Source organism: Rhododendron vialii, chromosome 6a (assembly GCF_030253575.1).
Source record: "Rhododendron vialii isolate Sample 1 chromosome 6a, ASM3025357v1".
Taxonomy (NCBI): Eukaryota; Viridiplantae; Streptophyta; class Magnoliopsida; order Ericales; family Ericaceae; genus Rhododendron; species Rhododendron vialii.
The window spans coordinates 22,459,302-22,483,179 of record NC_080562.1 but is presented as its reverse complement, the minus strand read 5'-3'; positions in this window follow the sequence as shown (position 1 = coordinate 22,483,179).

Below are 23,878 nucleotides of genomic sequence, written 5' to 3'. Positions count from 1 at the left end.
CCAAAAGAAATTTGGCATATGGAGTCTTGGCTTCAAATTTGGCAGGTAAAGGGGGGTGTATTCAAATTCGCTCCCACATGTGGATTTGGACGAGCAAAAGGCAGTTGGGTTGGGCTGAAAGCTGCTGCCAAAATGGACCGTTTCCCCTCCACGTCGCTTTTGAAGGCATGGGTTGGAATTGCTCTTATTGACTAATGTCAAAGCACAACTATGGGGCATTTTTAGGTTGATCGGCTAGCAAAATTGTTAAATTAGACCCCAAAAAGACCTAGAAAATTTGATGGCTAAATCAAGTCAGTATTGGTAATGTTGGTTTTTAGGGAAAATCAATGGGCAACTGAGTTCATAATTTCTGGTTGAGGATTCTTTTGCTGCCACTAGGTATTGGTAGGTTCAATGAACAAAGCAAAACCCAAACATAGAATAATTTCACAAAACCCAAACCCAAACCCAAACCCAAACATAGAATAATTTCACAAAACCCAAACATGTTGATTTCCATTTCATCGGATACAAGTCCAATGTCCTAATCACAACTTGCACCAACAATCTTCAAATAATATATGTTGCTTTCCGTCTCTTAATCATAGCTTGTTGGACCAGACTCCAGAGAGAGAGAGAGAGATTCATTGTTTATCATGGTGCTGAAGTCAGATTATTATGTTTCTTGAATTCATAAAGGAATTAATTAATTGGTGGGCCTCTTAACTATGAGGCACTCTATAAATTCGTAAATTTAAAAAAGAGAAACGTACCAATACGGTTAGTTTATTTACAGAAAAGCTACGTGCACAGCTGCTATGCACGTAGCACTGCTCGTTTATTTATTTGAGAGAACGTCTACTGTGCGCAAGGGCATAATATATGCAACTTATTTTATAACCCTTAGATTGAAGAAAACAGATCCTGACCCTTGAATACTTTATTGGCTTTTAATCATTTTTACTGGCAACCGGTTCATCTCTCTCTCATCTCACCTGTCTCTCTCACGTCAGCTTCGCCTTTCTCTCACGTCATTTTGGACGGCAACAAAGAAATTTTGCGTTTATTTGGTTCTATGGTTCTCTCAAGGCTTTTATTGAAAACTCTAGAGTCAAATATTAATTATGAATATTTATAATAACATGATTAAAAAATAAGATTTTCGCACCGGTTCAAACGGATTAAAAATTAGAACACTTAATTTTTGAACTATATAAATAGTCTAAAAAAATAAAGTGTTTCAATTTTCAATCCATTTGAACCGGTGTAAAGATCTTATTTTTCTGATCATTTTATCCTAAAAGGACATAATTAATATTTAGCTTTAGAGCTTTCAATGAGGGCCCTGAGAGAACCACATAACCAAATAAACATAAAGTTTCAGTGTTGCTGTCCAAATAGTCTTAAAAAATTAAGTGCTCCAATTTTCAATCCGTTTAAACCGGTGCGAAGATTTTATTTTTTTAATTATTTTATCCTAAAAGATCATAATTAATATTTAGCTATAATACTTTCAATGAGAGCTCTAAGTGAACCATAGAACTATAGAACCAAATAAACATAAAGTTTCTTTGTTGCTGTCATAAAGTTTCTTCGTTGCTGTCACCTCGTAAGCTCGTAAGGACTCAGACAGGCGGAGTTGTATTATTTGCTCATTCAATCATATAGAGTTGCTCCATCCTATACATTATATTGCACTTTGAAATAAACATTATATTGCACTTTGAAATAAACGGATTGCCCTTTGTAATAAAATAAATAAATAGAGTTGCTCCTTCTTGTATATATTACACTTTTTACGAAACGGATTGCTCCTTGTATTACTAAATAATTAAACAGATGAGCTTAAATTATACTTTCTATGAATCGGATTGCTCCTTGTATTAGAAAAATGAATACTTAAAAAAAAAAAGGGTATTTTTTCATTTCCTCGTTCAACCAAATAGAGTTGCTCCTTGTATATTTTGTTGCACTTTCTATGACATGGATTGCTCATGGTATTACAAAAAGAATACTAAAAAATATGGGTATTTTTATCCTTTGCTCCTTCATTCAAATAGAGTTGCTCCTTTTGTCACGTCATGTTGCAATTTCAATTCAAAGAATTGCTCCTTGTATTACATGGCATTGTGATGTATAACTGGAACTTTAATTTACATATTCAGAAATGAATACATTAAGCCAAAACTACTTTATGTACATTTGTGGCCTTATTTATGAGTTCTTGTGAGTTTGTATACCATTATGTTGTGGTTCACTGAAAGCCAAAACTACCAAAAAGGCTATAAAAAGGATATGAAAAAAATGACATGAAAGTAAAAAGGCTATGGGAGTAGCCTTTATGGGTTTTTTTTCTTTCTTAATGAGTTTTTGTGGTTCAATTTATGTGTTCTAATTAATGGTTAAAAATTCATATGAGTATATATGGACTTGGTTATGAGATTTTGTGGTTAGGAATATGCAAAGATCTCATATGAGAATTTTTTTATGAGATCTTGTCACGCCCTTGATTTTTAACATAAATAAATATTCCATTTCAATAAAAGATCCTTGCATATCGTAGATAATACCCAAAAGAGTTTCCACCCGTTTATCTTTACAAAACAGTCCCCAAGTTTAAGGAATTACAACATTGGCACTCCGGCCCAAATATGCTTAGTACAAGTACGAATAAGTCATTGAGTTACAAACGATCAGTCAAAAAGAATTTCTGGAATAATTAGTTACAAGCTCATCTTTGTCAAAAGAAAGATTATTACAAGATGATTAAGTAACTAAATGATGTTAGCTTCCAAAAGTCTTTACATCCAAGCATACAATGCATGAAAGTTACCATCCAGCATTTGAACTTGAAAAGAAAGATTGGGTTGAGCTACACTAGTCCAGTAGAAAAATCTTTACTAATTCTATGTGCAAATACGATGACAAGTGCAAATGAAGAAGATATGTGGATATAGTTTAACTCGTAGATATGCTAACGTCGTTACGATATTTCCAAGACATGCCATCACTACAATATGCCCTATAGATCACAAAATATTAACGACTCCAACAAACTCGACACGACTCATTATCACCAATCTCCATCGCCTGTATTTCCACCCCTTGCGTTACAGTATAACACCATGAGGGTCACCATATTACCACCCCTTGCGTTACAGAGAACCCTATCAACTTGGATCACGTATTACCACCCCTTGCATTACGAGATCAACTAGAGTCTCCGTATTATCATCACTTGCGTTACGAGACTCCCTATCCCAACTTCCAACCCAAACGACTACTTTCTTACTCAATATGCAAACTATGACTTTTTCATGATCACATTCATACATGAAACATCATACATGATGCCAACAATGTCACCATTATGACACAAATACTCTCAAGTAATCAATCAATCAACATGTTACATTTTAACGCGGTTTTAATCAAGTAAAAATCATATTTGTTCCTTACTAACGGAAGGCCAATGGATCAAGGATAACATCGATCAATCAAGGAAAGTCAATTGAACAAACTTGAGAAAGGTTAGGAGGTGTCAAAAAGGTACTAGAAGTGTTCGGGGTTCAAAACAGTCGAATTGGAGCAACATGGGCAAAACTGCCGATAAAACTAAGGAGTATCAATACAAACATTATTGTATCGATACGGCAGAGTTTGGAGTATCGATACAAAAATTATTGTATCGATACGGGAACGTTATGGCAGATTCTAAAGCTACTGGAATGCAAATTTCTTCAGTGTATCAATACGCAAGTACTTGTATCGATACTGGGACATTACGAGGGGCGATTTTGTGCAGAAAACTCAATGCCAACACAACGAAACAACCAACGATTCAAGGGACGATTTCTACACCTAATCAACGTAGAAACACATAAAAGAGGCAAGAAATCCCCACCTCGATTCAAGGCGTGAAACCCAAGAGATTCGAACTAGCCCTAGCTCCAAACTTTTGAAATCAACCGAGATCTTCTTCCCGAGCCTCACCCAACGCAATACGAGCCCAAAATCACGTAGAGGAGGTGACATGAAGGTGGATCCTTGAGGTTTTTGAGTAAGGTTTTGTGAGAGAGCAAGAGAGAGAGGTAGAGCTGAGAGGGAGAGTGAGAATTGGCTGGAGAGAGAAAGAGAGATATGGGAGAAATGTTATCTCCTACACACACAACTACCCTATATATACTCCTATATCTTTTAATCACACACACACCCCCTCAAGTTTCCATTCTACCATTTCAATCCTCAATCCAATTAACCACCCAATAAACCATATTCTCTCATTTACACTTAATAAGCATTTTCAATAATTAAAAAAATATCCTGGTCTCTACAGATCTACTAGTCTAAGTTCACTTGTATTGGCTCTAAATATGAAATTTTGTGGTGTCAATTACTGATTCGCAAATTGCTACTTTTAAGTTTACAACTTGTAACTAATTTTTGTGGCTAATTTTATGAGATTTTGTGGTTCTATATTATTTTACAGAAATGATATTGGTACCGACGGGGTCGGTACCGAAATCGTAGGGACGGCCACGCCGGGCCGTCTTCGGCCACCGGACAATATACATATATACACGAAAAAAGGGTGCTTGGATCAAGCACCTTACACACCTCGGATGCCGTTGATTCCCGCGTAAGCCCCTTCGTTTTTTTTTTTAGAATTTTTGGACGGCTCAGATCGGCCGTCCGGTGGCCGGAGACGGCCCGACGCGGCCGTCCCTACGATTTCGGTACCGACCCCGTCGGTACCTGTAGTATCACTCATTATTTTATTTAGGTGACCTATTAAGTGACCGGTTGAACCGGTCACTTTTTGACTAGGTGGCGCGATCTGGACCATTGATTTGGTCAAACATGCATACCATGTGCACATTCATAAATTTAACCACATAAACTAATAAAAAGAGCCACAAAATCTCATATAAAGGGCTACAAAATCTCATATACAAGGTTGTGTACCGTAGATTTTTCCTATTTGAGTAAAGAAGTTTCAACATGCTTATGGGGGAGGAGTGATTGTGGGTGCCCAGAGGCGGAGGTAGTATGGGGGGCGGGGTGGCACGTGCCACCCCTAGTTCAAAAATACGAACCCAATAAAAAAAATTCTACACATAACAATGTTAAATAACATTGAAACAAAAAAGTTTGCACAAGAAGATACTTTGGCAAAGCGGTAAGCTGCGTAAATTTGAATCCGTACAGTTGTGGTTCAAATCCCCTTAGCTCTATTATAAATTTTCATGATTTTAATTGAATTCTAGCCATTGAATTACTATTTGATTTGATTTTAAAAAAACCCTGCTCGCTCTTTCTCTCTGTCTCAATTTTGGCCTAAATTCCTACAAGATTTGTAATTTTTTCTACTAGTTTCAAAGGAACATGGCCCATTTAGACATTAAAATTTTTACTTGACTTATTCAAACACATATTTTCTTCATAGACTAACGTGGTAGTTGTTACGACTAGGTATTTACAAGTATCCGGAAAAAAAATAGTACTTTGTACAAATATTGTAAAAATGGCAATTTAAAGAATAGTCGCTTCGCTTCAAGGAAAGTTAGTATCGTAATATCTTGCATTTGCATAATTTGCATACCATAAGAGAGTTGAAGCAAGTATTTATTTGTTTTTCTTAAAAAAACCCATGACAGAACCTAATTATATTACCTTACACTAATTTTTTTTCATATTTCTTCCGCACAACATGTAGCTAAATTTTTATTGAACAGTGCCACCTCCGTGTCCGAATCCTGGCTCCGCCACTGGGGGTGCCTGCACCATTTCTGTGTTTAGAGAGAGAGAGAGATGACTATAATCCCTAGTTTTGGAAGAACTCTAGTTTGGGAAGAATAGGAGTACGTTTTTGGTCGAAATGTTGGTTTGCAATAAGTATCATTGTAGGTATCATTTTTTACGAAATTTGTCATGTTCGTAAATTGATCATGTTTTATCCATCTACCACGTTCAAAATTTACACTATCATGTTTACTGTCATTAAAAGGTAAGAATCTCATTGAATTTTCAATTACGATTCGATAATAGTATGCACTGCTCAGCCATATTAGTCTATATATGCAACAGAGCCTTTTTGTAATGTGTCATGTTTGGCAAAAAGACTACAAGTATGAAATTAGCCCACAAAACCAACGAGTATATAAAAAATCAAAGAAGTAAAAGTAATGGTATCTACTTTTCGAAAGGGAATCTACTTTTTAGGATCAAAATAATAAATGTTTCAACTTTTATCCACTAACTTTACAAAAAGACACTGGGACAGTCCAAAATAGGACACTTAAAAAGGGACGGAGAGATTATATTGTTAAGGAAAAATAAGAGAAATTTGTAAAATAAAATTCATATTTATATTAAAGAAGAGGGCTAAGACCATCAAGAAGTCATACCATTACTCTTGATAGAGAAGTGCGAGAGAGAAGTTTGTTTTTCAAATGGTTAAGCCTTAATATCCAAACTAAAACATATTTTAACCATATATTTTGCCAACAAAAATAACCAAAAGTACAAATAAAATCAACCATGGAGTTAGCATGAGAAAAAAAGAGAACAAATTTTATATATTTCTTTTAAAAAATCAAATTAGCTTTTAAAAAATCAAATTAGCATAGGAACTTGTATAATCAGTAACATATAGTTAGAAAGACTACAACTATGAAATTGGCTCACGGAAATAGCTAATATACAAAAAATCAAAGAAATAAACTAATTGTAGAATCACTATATTTTTAAGAGAACAACAAAAACTACCAAAATAAGAAACATATTAATGTCAATGAAGAGGCATAAGACCAATGGCATGTCACAACATTACGGTCGATAGAGAAGTACGAGAGAGAAGTTTGTTTTTTGAATGGTAAAGCTTGATATCCAAAACTAAAACATCTTTCAACCGATATATTTTGACAAAATAACACCCGAAAATAAAAATAAAATCAACCATGAAATTAGCATAAAAAACAAGAGAAACATATTTTATATCATTTCAAAAATCAAATTAGCGGAGGAACTTGTATAATCAGTGACTTATATTGGCAAAAATACTACGACTACGAAATAACTCACAGAAAAAGTTATTATACAGAAATCAAATAAGTAAAACTTATTGTATCATCACAATATTGTTAAGGAAAACAACAAAATTTGCAAAATAGAAAACATATTTATACCAACGAAGAGTGTTAAGACCAGTGGCAAGTTATAACGTTACGGTTAATAAAGAAATACAACAAAGAAGTCCGTTTTTGAAATAGTCAAGCCTTGATATCCAAAATCAAAAAATATTATAACCGATATATTTTGGCAACAACAATGACAACCAAAAATGAAAATGAAATTAACCATGAAGTTATCATAAGAAACAGGAAAATGTATTTTATATATTGCCTTTGAAAAAATAAAGTACCATAGAAAACTATATAATCAGAGACTTATATAGGCAAAAGACTACAAGTATGAAATTATTCTACTAAATCAATGTATAGAAAATCAAATAAGTAAAAGTATTATAGAATCACAATTTTGTCAAGGAAAAACAGAGAAATTTGCAAAGAGAAAATCATATTTATATCAAAGAAGAGGGCTAAGAACATCAGCAAGTCATACCATTACTCTTGACAGAGAAATGCAAGAGAGAAGTCCATTAATCAAATGGTAAAGCTTTAATATCCAAAACTAAAACATATTTTAACCGATTTATTTTGGCAACAAAAATAACAAAATTAAAATGAAATCAACTATAACGTTAGCATAAGGAAAAGGAGAACATATTTTATATTTCTCATTTGAAAAAGCAAATTAGTAGAGGAACTTGTATAATAAGTGACTTACATATGCAAAAAAAAATTACAAGTACGAAAATAACTCACAGAAAAACTTATTTTACAGAAAATTAAAGAAGTAAAAATAATTGTAGAATCATTATATTATTAAGAAAAACAATAGAAATTTGCAAAATAAGAAACATATTTATACCGACAAAGAGGGCTAAGACCGTTGGTAGGTCATAACATTACGGTTAATAGAGAAATGGTCAAACCTTGATATCCAAAACCAAAATATCATTTAACTGATATACTTTTGCAATAATAACAATCGAAAATAAAAATGAAATCAACCATGAAGTTAGCATAAGAAAGAGGAAAATGTATTTTATATTTCTCCTTTCAAAAAACAAAGTACCATAGAAAACTACATAATCAATGACTTATATAGACAAAAAGACTACAAGTTGTAGACACCCTATTTTGGGCTTTCCAGATTAATTTATTTACGATATTTGATTCCCCGATGATGAAACAGATTAAGAACACCCCGAGAATATTAGTGTGATTGAGCTTTGAGCGGTTAAAACCCTTTAAAAATCCTTTAAACCTGAACCAAAAAGCCTCAGTCAAACCCTACCTGCATACGTTGGTACCACACCAGCGTGAGCTGGTCCACTTGCCACGTGTCAATCATCGATCAGTTTTGACCATTGACCAGGCTTGGACCTACGCATGCAAGTCAACTACCTGCGTACGCCGGTCGACTACATGCATACGCCGGTCAAACCTAGTCCTATCACCTTTATTCAGCCATGATCACAGGACTTTTGGGGCACCCCTATACACTGTTTATTCATCTGAGAAGCAGTCTCAGGGCAAGGGATGTCCCCTCCCCTCTCACAAGCCACTAATCACCTTTTCCCTTTCATTTAATGAGAGGGAGACTTACACTCCAAGTCAACTAGCCACCTCTTAGTTGGTTACACCCCTCTCCACTCCTATATATATCCCATTCTCTTCACCCTTGCAAAGGGTTACCAAGTTCCAAGTTTATAAGTCCCAAGCCTCTTGTTCATCTTTTCTTTGCCAAAGGAAGATATAAACAAACATCACATGTTCCCTCCATAGAGCAATACCACACCATTCTCCATCCATCACTCAAGCTCAAACACCTTCCAAACTCAAAAACCAAAGGTATAACACATTGGTAATACTATCTGTTCTGATCCCTGAGGGGGACTGGCAGGGTCAAGGCTGGTAATCAATACCGGTCTTGGCCCTAAAGCTGGTAATGTTTCAAAAACCGTTTTGACTAGAACTGGTGCACGCCGGTCACAAGCACACGTACGTCAGTCCTTAGCAGTACGTGCAGAACTATTAGTTGTATTTTGATATGCATACCTGCTGCTATGAAATACCTCTGAGGTATTTCTGATCATGTCTCAGAACCCAGAAAGTGCAAAACCAAGCACTGGTTAAAGGAGTCAAACCTGCGTGCTGTAGTGGTTTACCCACGCACGCAGGTCATTCCCTGACCTTTGCATGGTAACTAAGCCTTGGCCTTTGTTTTGTCCCCACACTGTTTATGGGGTGTTTTATTTATTTTGTGGCTTTGTAGCCCATTTAAACTGATTATAACTGTCTATTACCTGCATATAATACTGCTTGGTTTGTCCTGGGTGTGCACTAGTCATTTTCAAAGCCTAGAGGGTTGAAAATAAGAAATGTGGGATTAGGTTTACTGGCATACGCATGTGTTGGTGTGGCGTACGCAAGTAGGGTCAGCATGCAGTGACTTGATCAGTGCATGCTGATTCTTTCTTGCGTATTTCATTCCAAGGCAGTGTCTTCCAGTCTGTTTAAAACTCTCACAACAATCTGTTTTCATCCTATACTAATTGTTTCAATAAAGTGAGCATGTCATTTTATCACATCCTGCCAATGTGTTACAGTTTTAATCTCCTTTAACTGTTCCCCCGCCTTAATTGGCTAAAAATCAATTAATGAGAGAGAATCAAATGTTTTGCAAATGCTTGAGTAGAGACCTATCTCCGGATTGGGCGAGAGGGTGCCTTAAAACCCTTCCCCTCTCATAACCTGGCTCCCGAACCTCATATATCAAGGTGACGACGGACCAGTCTACGTCTTTTCAAAATTAAACAACGTAGCAAACGTTTTAAGTTCGGTTCCTTGGGTGGCATACCATAAAAATTCAAGTGGCGACTCTGAATTGAGCATTTCACCACGCTTTTTCAAAAAGAGCGCACTCGATTTTATACAAATTTTAGGGGCATGTGCCCACACAAGTATGAAATTAGTCTACAAAATAAGCGAATATAAAGAAAATCAAAGAAGTAAAATTAGTTAGAGAATCGCAATTTTGTTAAGAAAAAACAAAAGAAATTTGCAAAGTAAAATCATATGTGTATTAAAGAAGAGGGTTATGACTATTGGCAAGTCATACCATTACTCTTGATAGAGAAATGCGGGAGAGAAGTCTGTTAATCAAAGAGACTAATAGTATGAAAATCACTCACAGAAAAAACTATTATATAGAAAATCAAAGAAGTAAAAACAATTGTAAAATCACTATATTACTAATGAAACAACACAAATTTGCAAAAAGAGAAAACATATTTCTATCAAAAAAAGAGGGCCAAGACCATTGGCATGTCATAAAGCTGCGATTGAAAGAAATACTAGAAAATACCGTTTTTCGAATGGTCAAGCCTTGAAATAAAAAACTAAAACATCTTTTAACCAATATATTTTGGCAACAATAACTAAAAATAAAAATAAAATCAACCATGAAGTTAGCATAAGAAATAGTAGAATATATTTTTCATATATCTTTCGAAAAATGAAAGTAATGAGCAAAACTACATAACAAATGGCTTATAAAGGCTAAATAACTTTAAATGTGAAATTAGCCCAAAAAATAAGCTAATATAAAGAAAATTAATGTAGTAAAAGTAATTGTAGAGTCACTATATTGTTAAGAAAAAATAAGAGAAATTTACAAAATAGTAATTATATTTATATCAAAAAAAGGAGCTAAGACCATCGGCATGTCATACCGTTATTGTTGATAGAGAAATGCGAGAGAGAATTTTGTTTTTCAAATTGTCAAGGTTTGAAATTCAAAACTAAAATATATTTTAATAGATATATTTGCCAACCAAAACAACTGAAAGTACAAATAAAATAAACCATGAAATAGCATATGTAAAATGTGAACAAATTTTATATATTTCTTTTAAGAAATCGAATTACTGGAGGAACCTATATAATCAGTAACATGTAGGCAAAAAGACTACAGCTACGAAAGGACTAAAAGAAATTGCTAATCTACAAAAAATCAAAGAAGTAAAAGTAATTGTAGAATCACTAAAATAGAAATAATATTTATATTAACAAAGAGGGCTAAGACCAATGGCATGTCATATAACGTTACGCATGCTAGAAAAGTACAAAAGAGAAGTCCGCTTATCGAATCGTCAAGTCATGATATCTAAAACTAAAATATTGTTCAACCAATATATTTTGACAACAATAACAACTGAAAATAAAAATCAAATCAACAATGACATTTCCATAAAAAATAAGAGAATATATTTGATATATATCTTGTTTGAAAAATAAAATTAACGAATGAACTTCTATAATCAGTGAGTTATATAGGTAGAAAGACTACAAGTACGAAAATAACTAATAGAAAATCAAAGAAGTAAAAACAATTATAGAATCACTATAGTGTTAAGGATAAAAAATAAAAAATTGTAAAATAAAAAATATATTTTTACCAACAAGGAGGACTAAGACCATCGGCATGTTATAACGCTACGGTTGATTGAGAAATACGAGAGAGAAATCAGTTTTTGATATAATCAAGCCTTGATATCTAAAACCAAAATATCTTTTAACATATATATTTTGGCAACAATAACTATCGAAAATAAAAATGTGACAAACCATGAAGTTAACAAAAAACTAGGAAAACGTATTTTATATATCCTTTGAAAAAATATAGTACCGTAAAAATTATATAATCAGTGACTTATACAAGCAAAAACACTACAAGTATGAAATTAGTCTACAAGAAAAACGAATATACAGAAAATCAAATAAGTAAAATTATAAAATCACTATTTTGTTGACGAAAAACAAAAGAAATTTGTAAAATTAAAATCTTATTTATATCAAAGAAGATGGCTAAGACCATCGACAAGTCATACCCATTACTCTTGATAGAGAAATGCGAGAGATAAGTCCGTTTTTAAATGATCAAATCTTGATATAAAAAATTAAATACATTTCAACCGATTTATTTTGACAACAAAAACAAAAAATAAAATCAAACATGAAGTTAATATTTAAAAGGAATGAAAAATATTATATATATATATATATATACACACACACACACACACACACACACACACACACACACACTTACACTTTCAATAATCAAAGTAGTGGCAAAAATTATATAATTAGTAAATTGTATAGGCTAAAAGACTATTAGTACGAAAATAACTCACAAAAAAATTGTTATACATAGAATAAAAAAGTAAAAGCAATTGTAGAATCACTATATTATTAAAGAAGAACAACAGAAATTTGTTAAAATAGAAAACATATTTATATCAAAGAATAGGGCGAAGACCATTGAAATATCATAAAATTAAGATTGAAAGAGACTAGAGAAGATTGTTTTTCGAATGGTGATATCCAAAACTGAAACATCTTTTAATCGACATATTTTGTCAACAATAACCGAAAATAAAAATAAAATCAACCATGAAATTAGCATAAGAAATAGTAGAATATATTTTACGTATATTTTTTGAAAAATGAAAGTAGCAAAAAAAACTGCATAATCAATGACTTGTAAAAGCTAAATAACTTCAAATGTGAAATTAGCCCAAAAAATAAGCGAATATAAAGAAAATCAAGTAAAAGTAATTGTAGAATCATTATATTGTTAAAAATAAAAGAAATTTGCAAAATAGTAATCATATTTATATCAAAGAAAGGAGCTAAGACCATCTGCAAGTCATTCTGTTATTGTTAATAGAGAAATGCAAGAGAGAAGTCTGTTTTTCAAATTGTCAAGGCTTGAAATCCAAAACTAAAATATATTTTAACAGATACATTTGTCAATAAAAATAACCGAAAGTACAAATAAAATCAATTATGAAATAGCATATGTAAAAGGGGAACAAATTTTATATATTTCCTTTAAGAAATTAAATTACGGGAGGAACCTATGTAATTAGTAATATGTAGGCAAAAAGATTACAACTACGAAAAGGACTAAAAAAAATAGCTAATCTACAAAAGATCAAAGAAGTAAAAGTACATGTAGAATAACTAAAATATAAATAATATTTATATCAACGAAAAGGGCTAAGACTAATGGCGTGTCATATAACGTTACGCATGTTAGAAAAGTACAAGAGAGAAATTCGCTTACCGAATTGTCAAGCCTTGATATCTAAAACTAAAATATTTTTCAACCAAAGGCTTGTCATATAACGTTACGCATGCTAGAAAAGTACAAATGAGAAGTCCGTTTACCGAATTGTCAAGCCCTGATATTCAAAATTAAAATATTTTTCAACCAATATATTTTGACAACAATAACAATCAAAAACAAAAATCAAATCAACCATGACGTTTTCATAAAAAACAAGAGAATAGATTTCATATATATCTCGTAATTAGTAAGTTATATAGGCAGAAAGGCTACGAGTACTAAAATAACTAACAGAAAAGTTATAATTCAGAAAATCAAAGAAGTAAAAATAATTGTAGAATCACTATAGTGTTAATGAAAAAAATAAAAATTTGTAAAATAAAAAATATATTTTTACCAGCAAGCAGGGCTAAAACCATCGGCAGGTTATAATATTACCGTTGACAGAGAAATACGATAGAGAAATCAATTTTCTATATAGTCAAATATTGATATTCAAAACAAAATATCTTCTAACCTATATATTTTGGCAACAATAACTATCGAAAATAAAAATATAACAAACTCAAAAGTTAGCAAAAGAACTAAGAAAACGTATTTTATATATCGTTTGAAAAAATAACGTACCGTAAAGTTTTATATAATCGGTGACTTATATAGGCAAAAACACTACAAGTATGAAATTAGCCTACAAGAAAAACGAATATAAAGAAAATCAAATAACGAAAAATATAATTGTAAAATCACTATTTTGTTGAGGAAAAACAAGAGAAAATTGTAAAATTAAAATCTTATTTATATCAAAGAAGAGGGCAAAGACCATCGATAAGTCATACCCATTATTCTTAATAGTGAAATGCGAGAAAAAAGTCTGTTTTTTAAATGGTTAAGTCTTGATATCAAAAACTAAGTACATTTCAACCGATTTATTTTGACAACGAAAATAAAAAATAAAATCAAACATGAAGTTAATATTTGAAAGGAATTAAAAATTTATTTTATATATCTCCTTTCAAAAATAGTAGCGACAAAAATTTATAATCGGTAAATTATATAGGCAAAAAGACTACTATTACGAAAATAACTCACATAAAAAAATATTATATATAAAATAAAAAAGTAAAAGCAATTGTAGAATCACTATATTATTAAGGAAGAATAATAGAAATTTGCAAAAATAGAAAAAAATATTTATATCAAAGAAGACGGCATGTCATAAATTTAAGATTGAGAAAGACTAGAGAAGACTGTTTTTCGAATTGTGATATCCAAAACTAAAACATCGTTTAATCGACATATTTTGGAGACAATAACTGAAAATAAAAATAAAATCAACCATGAAATTAGCATAAGAAATAGTAAAATATATTTTACGTATATTTTTGAAAAATTAAAGTAGTAAAAAATTGCATAATCAATGGCTTCTAAAAGCTAAATAACTTCAAATGTGAAATTAGCCCAAAAATTAAGCGAATATAAAGAAGATCTTGGAAAAGTAGTTGTAGAATCACTATATTGTTAAGGAAAAATAAGAGAAATTAGCAAAATAGTAATCATGTTTATATCAAAGAAATGAGCTAAGACCATCGGCAAGTCATACCGTTATTGTTGATAAAGAAATGTGAGAGAGAAGTCTGTTTTCCAAAAATTCCAAGGCCAGAAATCCAAAACTAAAATATATTTTAACGGATATATCTGCCAATAATTCAACCGAAAGTACAAATAACATCAACCAAGAAATAGCGTATGTAAAAGGTGAACAAATTTTATATACTTTTTTGAGAAATGAAATTACTGGAGGAACCTATATAATCAGTAACATGTAGGCAAAAGACTATAACTACGAAAAGGATTAAAAGAAATTGCTAATCTACAAAAAATCAAAGAAGTAACGTAATTGTAGAATCACTAAAATATAAATAATATTTATATCAACGAAAATGGCTAAGACTAATGACATATACTAAAACATTACACATGCTAGAAAAATACAAGAGAAAAGTCCTTTTACCGAATTATCAAGCCTTAATATCCAAAACTAAAATATTTTTCACCCAATATATTTTGACAACAATAACAACTGAAAATAATAATCAAATTAACCATGACGTTTCCATAAAAAATAAGAGAATATAATTCATATTTATCTCGTTTGAAAATAAAATTGACGGAAAAACTTCTATAATCAGTGAGTTGTATTGGTAGAAAGGCTACAAGTACGAAAATAACTAACAAAAAAAGTTATAATACAGAAAATCAAAGTACTAAAAGCAATTGTAGATTCACTATAGTGTAAGGGAAAAAAAACAAAAAATTGAAAAATGTAAAATATATTTTTACCAATAAGGAAGACTAAGACTATCGGCAGGTTATAACGTTACGATTCAAAGAGAAATACAAGAGAAAAATCAATTTTTGTTATAGTCAAGCCTTGATATCCAAAACCAAAATATCTTTTAACCTATATATTGTACGAACAATAACTATCGAAAATAAAAATGTTATAAACTAAGAAGTTAGAAAAAGAATTAGGAAAACGTATTTTATATATCCTTTGAAAAAATAACGAACCGTAAAAAATTATATAATCAATGACTTATATAGGAAAAAACACTACAAGTATGAAATTAGCCTACGAGAAAATCGAATATACAGAAAATCGAATAAGTAAAAATATAATTATAAAATCACTATTTTTGTTTGAGGAAAAACAAGAGAAATTTGTAAAATTAAAATCTTATTTATATCAAAGAAGTGGGCAAAGACCATCAGTAAGTCATACTCATTACTCTTGATAGAGAAATGTGACAGAAAATTCTGTTTCTTAAATGTTCAAGTCTTGATATCAAATACTAAATACATTTTAACCGATTTATTTTCACAACCAAAAAATAAAATAAAATGAAACATGAATTAACATTTAAAAGGAATGAAAAATATATTTTATATATCTCCTTTCAAAAATCAAAGTAGCGACAAAAATTATATAATCGGTAAATTATATAGGTAAAAGGACTACTAGTATGAAAATAACTCACATAAAAAATTATTATACATAGAATTAAAAAGTAAAAGCAATTGTAGAATCATTATATTATTAAGGAAGAACAACAAAAATTTACAAAAATAGAAAACATATTTACATCAAAGAAGAGGGCGAATACCATTGGCATGTCATAAAATTAAGTTTGGGAGAGACTAGAGAAGACTTTTTTTTCCAATGGTGATATCCAAAACTAAAACATCTTTTAATTGACATATTTTGGCAACAATAACGGAAAATAAAAATAAAATCAACCATGAAATTACCATAAGAAATAGTAGAACATATTTAACGTATATTTTTTGACGGATGAAAGTAGAAAAAAGGCTACATAATCAATAGTTTGTAAAGACTAAATAACAAGTACGAAATTAGCCCACAAAATAAGCGAATATAAAGAAAATCAAGTAAAATTAATTATAGAATCACTATATTGTTAAGGAAAAATAAGAGATATTTGCAAAAATAGTAATCATCTTTGTATCAAATAAATGAGCTAAGACCATCAACAAATCATACCGTTATTGTTGATAGAGAAATGCGAGAGAGAAGTCTGTTTTCCAAAAATTCCAAGGCCAGAAATCCAAAACTAAAATATATTTTAACGGATATATTTGCCAATAATTCAACCGAAAGTACAAATAAAATCAACCAAGAAATAACGTATGTAAAAGGTGAACAAATTTTATATACTTTTTTGTGAAATCAAATTACTAGAGGAACTTATATAATCAGTAACATGTAGGCAAAAAGACTATAACTACGAAAAGAATTAAAAGAAATTGCTAATCTACAAAAAATCAAAAAAGTAACTTAATTGTAGAATCACTAAAATATAAATAATATTTATATCAACGAAGATGGCTAAGTCCAATGACATATACTAAAACATTACACATGCTAGAAAAATGTAAGAGAGAAGTCTTTTTACCGAATTGTTAAGCTTTGATATCTAAAACTAAAATATTTTTCACCCAATATATTTTGACAACAATAACAACCGAAAATAAAAATCAAAATAACCATGACGTTTTCATAAAAAACAAGAGAATATGATTCATATTTATCTTGTTTGAAAAATAAAATTAACGGAGAAACTTCTATAATCAATGAGTTTTATTGGCAGAAAGGCTACAAGTACGAAAATAACTAATAGAAAAAGTTATAATATAGAAAATCAAAGAACTAAAAGCAATTGTAGATTCACTATAGTGTAAAGGAAAAAAATAATAATTTATAAAATGTAAAATATATTTTTACCAACAAGGATGATTATGACCATCGGCAGTTTATAACATTACGATTCAAAGAGAAATACAAGAGAAAAATCAATTTTTGTTATAGTCAAGCCTTGATATCCAAAATCAAAATATCTTTTAACCTATATATTGTGCCATTAATAACTATCGAAAATAAAAATGTTATAAACTATGAAGTTAGAAAAAGAATTAGGAAAACGTATTTTATATATCCTTTGAAAAAATAAAGAACCGTAAAAAGTTATATAATCAGTGACTTATATTGGAAAAAACTCTGCAAGTATGAAATTATCCTACGATAAAAATCGAATATACAGAAAATCAAATAAGTAAAAATATAATTGTAAAATCACTATTTTGTTGAGGAAAAACAAGATAAATTTGTAAAATTAAAATCTTATTCATATCAAAGAATAGGGCAAAGACCATGTGCACGATGTGTTTCATGTATTTATGATGAGAAAGTACGAACCAGATCCGTCACATGTGTTAGAATGGTTCGAACTCGAATTGGAAGCTGACACATCTTATGGAGAAGAGCCGATATGTATCCTGGATATGCGTGATCAAGTGTTGAGGGGTAAGATGATACCACTAGTGCGAGTGTTGTGGAAGAGTCAGGGTAGCGAGGAGTCGACGTGGGAATGAGAAGATGAAGTTAGGAAGAAGTATTCACACCTATTTCTATAATAAGTCGATGTGAGTGTTTGAATATCAAAATTTCATGTTATTTGACTTGTTTCATAATGTTGAGGATCATGATAGTTATATACATTCATGATGCACATGTTAGGTGGCATGACTTGATTATTTAAATTTTGAGGACAAAATTCCTTTAAGGAGGGTAGGGTGTAGAGACCCGTAAATTCGTGAAAGTTATTTAAATGATTTTCAAAGAAATAAAAGGATGGAATTGAGAATTGGAGTTAATGGGTGAAAGTGTTGCATTTGAGGGGTGAGAGTGTGAAATGTGCCTAGTGTGTATATAACACATGTGTTAGTGTGTGTATAGGGAATAAATTTCCCCATTTCCTCACTCCCTCTCTCCCGTCCATCTCTCTATCTCTCGGCTCCCTCACTCTCTCTTACTCCCACTCAAAATTTCTCACACTCAACTTAAAATACATCCAAAGTAGCCTTCAATCTTCCATTTCTTCGCACATTGTAGCCCATATTACGTTGGTTTAGGCTCAACGGAGGTGTATTTCATTTGGTTTCAAGGTTTGAGGCTAGGGTTTGGAGGATCTTTCGATTTTGTTCTTCAATCTTGAGGTAGGGAGTTTTAACTCTCAACATATGTTTATGACTTGTTTCTTGTAGCTTGATTCTTGCCATTGATCGTTGTTGATGTTGTTGATGTTAAACCCATGAAAATTTGCTCGAAATGAACTGTTATCGATACCTTTAGTGTTGTTATCGATACCTTTGTGTTCCAAAACCCAAAAATTCACTTGTTATCGATACTCATTGTCTTAGTTATCGATACCCTTGCATTTGGAGCACTTCTTAACCCAAAGGTATCGATACCTTTTGCCTTTGTATCGATACCTGTTACTTATCTCTAGCTTTTACTATTTGACTTCATTTTTCACCGTTTTGGTCTCCAATCACTTCAAAACTTACCCAAACACCTCCCAAATGACCCTTAACTGGATTACTCGTGTTTAATAACTTCATCGGATGTTTAGCATAACTTTAATGCTCGTTTGGATATGATTTCACAAAATACTTTATGTATGAAAGTCGGGTTTGAATGATATGAACATGGCGATAAAAGGATTTTGAAACTTTACGGACAACACGAGAACATTTCAGGACTCATCGAGGGGTGAGTGTTTGGCAGAGGACATTGGGGTCCTTTAATTGGCCCAACATGAGCTATATGCTCGTATTTGATACTTAAGGACATCCCAAATGGGTAAAGTGCCTGGCAGATGACATTGAGGTCCTTTAATTGGCCCAATTATAGCTTCGGCTCATGACACACGTACGAGACACGTCTTGACATGTGGTGTTTTCAAAGTTTGTTCAGTAAGACACATGATTGGTTTTGAGAATGAAAGGTTTGAATCGGATTACTATTGTTGTCCTTTCCATTAGTTTTGGTTGCCATCTTTCATCCTATGACCGTTCCTGCATTTCATCTGCATATATTGTTTGATTAGAGCTTTCTACTGGGCTACTGTAGCTCAAATCTTACATTATCTTTCAGGTACTAACCCAGGGCAATAGCTTCATGTTTGGAGTGCATGGATGTGGACATTCTTTTGAAAGCTAAAATTGAAGGGTTACTTAGCCATCTTTGTAAATCTATTTTTTGAAGATGTTTTTGTAACACTATTTGTAAATCTTTTGATTAAGGAATATTGTAAGTTCTTAACTCTCTTCTGACATTCGGTAATTATGTTGATTTGGGCCTTGGAGCCAAAGATGTAATCTTTTGAAAACAAAAAGGTTAAATTATTTTGGGCTATCGTATGGATTAATGTGAGGTTTTCTTTATGAAAATCCTTTATATTTATGTTGAAAATCAAGGGCGTGACAAGAGCTAAGACCATCGACAAGTCATACTATTATTGTTGATAGAGAAATACGAGAGAGAAGTCTGTTTTTTCCAAATTGTCAAAGCTTGAAATCCAAAACTAAAATATATTTTAACGGATATATTTGCCAACAAAAAACAACCGAAAGTACAAATAAAATCAACCATGAAATAGCATATGTAAAAGGTGAACAAATTATATATATTTCTTTTAAGAAATCAAATTACTGAAGGAACCTGTATAATAAGTAGCATATAGGCAAAAAGACTACAACTACGAAAATGACTAAAAGAAATTGCTAATTTACAAAAAAGTAAAGAAAGTAAAAGTAATTGTAGAATTACTAAAATAGAAGTAGAATTACTAAAATAGAAGAAATATTTATATCAACGAAGAGGACTAGCATAATCAATGACTTGTAAAGGCTAAATAACAAGTACGAAATTAGCCCAAAAAATAAGCAAATATAAAGAAAATCAAGTAAAAGTAATTTTAGAATCAATATATTGTTAAAGAAAAATAAGAGTAATTTGCAAAATAGTAATCATATTTATATCAAAGAAAGGAGCTAAGACCATCGGCAAGTCATACTGTTATTGTTGATAGAGAAAGGCAAAAGAGAAGTCTGTTTTCCAAATTGTCAAGGCTTGAAATCCAAAACTAAAATATATTTTAACGGATATATTTACCAACAAAAACAAATGAAAGTACAAATAAAATCAACCATGAAATAGCATATATAAAAGGTGAACAAATTTTATATATTTCTTATAAAAAATTAAATTACCGGAGGAACCTGTATAATAAGTAATATATAGGCAAAAAGACTACAATTACGAAAATGACTCAAAGAAATAGATCTACAAAAAATCAAAGAAGTAAAAGTAATTATAGAATCTAAAATCTAAAATATATTTATATGAATGAAAAGAGCTAAGACCAATGTTATGTCATAACGTTACACATGTTAGAGAAACATGAGTGAGAAGTCCATTTACCGAATTGTCAAGCCTTGATATCCAAAACTAAAATAAATTTTGATCGATAAATTTTAGCAACATAAAATAGTCGAAAATGTAAATGAAATCAACCATGAAATTAACATAAGAAAAATGAGAACATATTTCATACATCTGTTATGAAAAATCAAATTAGCAGAGGATTTTTTATAATTGGTATCTTATATAGGGAAAAAGACTACAGTATGAACATAGCTCACAGAAAATGCTATTATAAATGGACACTTATTGATCTACAACACTATATAGAATACTAGAATCTAAAAAAGGAACGGAGGGTGTATATTTATTTTAAAAAATCAAATTAGCGGAGGAACCTGTATAATCAGTGACATATAGGTCTAGGCAAAAAGACTACAACAACAAAAATAACTCATAAAAAAACTACTATACAAAAAATCAAAGAAAAGTAAAAGTAATTGTAAACAACAGAAATTACCAAAATAGAAAATATATTAATATCAATAAAGAGCGCTAAAACCTACACGTCATAACGCTTACTAGCAAACTACAAGAGAGAAGTCCGTTTTTCTAATGGTCAAACGTTGATATTCAAAACTAGAACATTTTTCAACTGATATATTTTGACAACAATAACCATCGAAAATAAAAATGAAATCAACCATCAAGTTAGCATAAAAAACACGATAATATATTTTCAAATTTTAACCGATATATTTTGCCAACAAAACAACCAAAAGTGAAAATAAAATCAACTATGAAATTAGTATAAAGAAAATGAGAACACATTTTATACATCTCTTATGAAAAATCAAATTAGAGGAGGAACTCGTATAATCAGTGTCTTATATAAGCAAATAATAATAATAATACAAGTACAAAAAATGACTCACAGAAAAGTTATTATAAATGGATATTTATTAAGAGACAACATTATATAGAATACTAGGCTCTAAAAAAGGAATGGAATGAGTATTTATCTTTTAAAAAATCAAATTAGTGGAGGAACCTGTTTAATTAGTGTCATATAAATATAGGCAAAAATACTACAATGATGAAAATAACTTATAGAAAAAGCTACTATATAAAAAACAAAGAAAAGTAAAATTAATTGTAGAATCACATTATTGTTAAGTAAACAACAAAAATTACCAAAATAAAAAATATATTACTATCAACGAAGAACGCGAAGACCAATTGCATGTCATAACGTTACACTTAATAGCGAAGTAAGAGAGAGAAATCCATTTTCCGAAGGGTCAAGCCTTGATATCCGAAACTAAAACATCTTTCAACCGATATATTTTAACAACAACAACCATCGGAAAAAAAAAAACGAAATCAACCATCAAATTAGCATAAAAAATAGGATAATATATTTCATATATCTCATTTGAAAAATCAAAATAGAGTAAAACTGTATAATCAATGACTTAGGTTTGGCGAAAAACTACTAGTATGAAATAACAAGCAAAACTAACGAATACACAGAAAATCAAAGAAGTTAAAGCAATTGTAAAATCATTATATTGTCAATAAAAAAATTAAAAATAGAAAACATATTTATATCCAAGAAGAGGGGTAATACCATCACCAAGTCATAACTTTAGTCTTATAGATAAATGCGTGGGCAAAGTCTGTTTTCCAAATGGTTAAGTCTTGATATCTAAAACTAAAACAAATTTTAACCGATATATTTTGGCAACAAAAACAACCAAAAATGAAAATAAAATCAACCATGAAATTAGCATAAGAAAAATGAGAACATATTTTATACATCTCATATGAAAAATCAATTAGCAGAGAAACTTCTATAATCGATGTCTTATATTGGCAAAAAGACTACAAATACGAAAATAACTCACACAAAAAGTTATTATAAATGGACACTTATTAAGGGACATCATATAGAATACTAGACTCTAAACCTAAGTAAGGATGGAGTATATTTCTTTTAAAAAATCAAATAAGCGGAGGAACCAATTTAATCAATGACATATAGGTATAGGCAAAAAGGCTACAACAACGAAAATAACTCATAGAAAAAGCTACTATACAAAAAATCAAAGAAAATTAAAAGTAATTGTAGAATGACTATATTATACAATGTACACATAGGTAGAGGCAAGGAGACAAAGGAAGGGGATGAGCGGGTTTACCGGAAAAGAACTGGGGCTAGGGTCTCTAGGTGATTAGTATACAAGTATGTTTTTGTAGGGTAATCGACTAGGAACCCATATATAAGGACCTCATTGATCCCGATCGGATTTCGATGATCCGAGCCGCTCAATGTGAGCATAACGTGATTTTAAGGGTGCCCACGAGAAATCGTCAAAAAAAAATGACCAGAAAGGGCTTGATTTGAGCAGTTTTTTTTGAACCGTTTAATAAAAAACTGTTTGGAACTGTTTGGATGAAGCTCTTCTCGATTATTTTTTTTGACAATTTCTCGCGAGGATCCTTAAAATCACGTTCTAATCACATTGAGCGACTTGGATCATCGAAATTCGATCGGGATCAATGAGGTCCTTATATATGGGTTCCTAGTCGATTACCCTACAAAAACATACTTGTATACTAATCACCTAGAGACCCTAGCTCCAGTTCTTTTCCGGTAAACCCTCTCCTCCCCTCCCTTTGTCTCTTTGCCTCTACCTACGTGTACATTGTATAATATAGTGATTCTACAATTACTTTTACTTTTCTTTGATTTTTTGTATAGTAGCTTTTTCTATGTTTAATGGGGAGGTCCGTATATAAGGTCTTTATCTAAAGGTCCTTACCTGAAGATATATATATATATATATA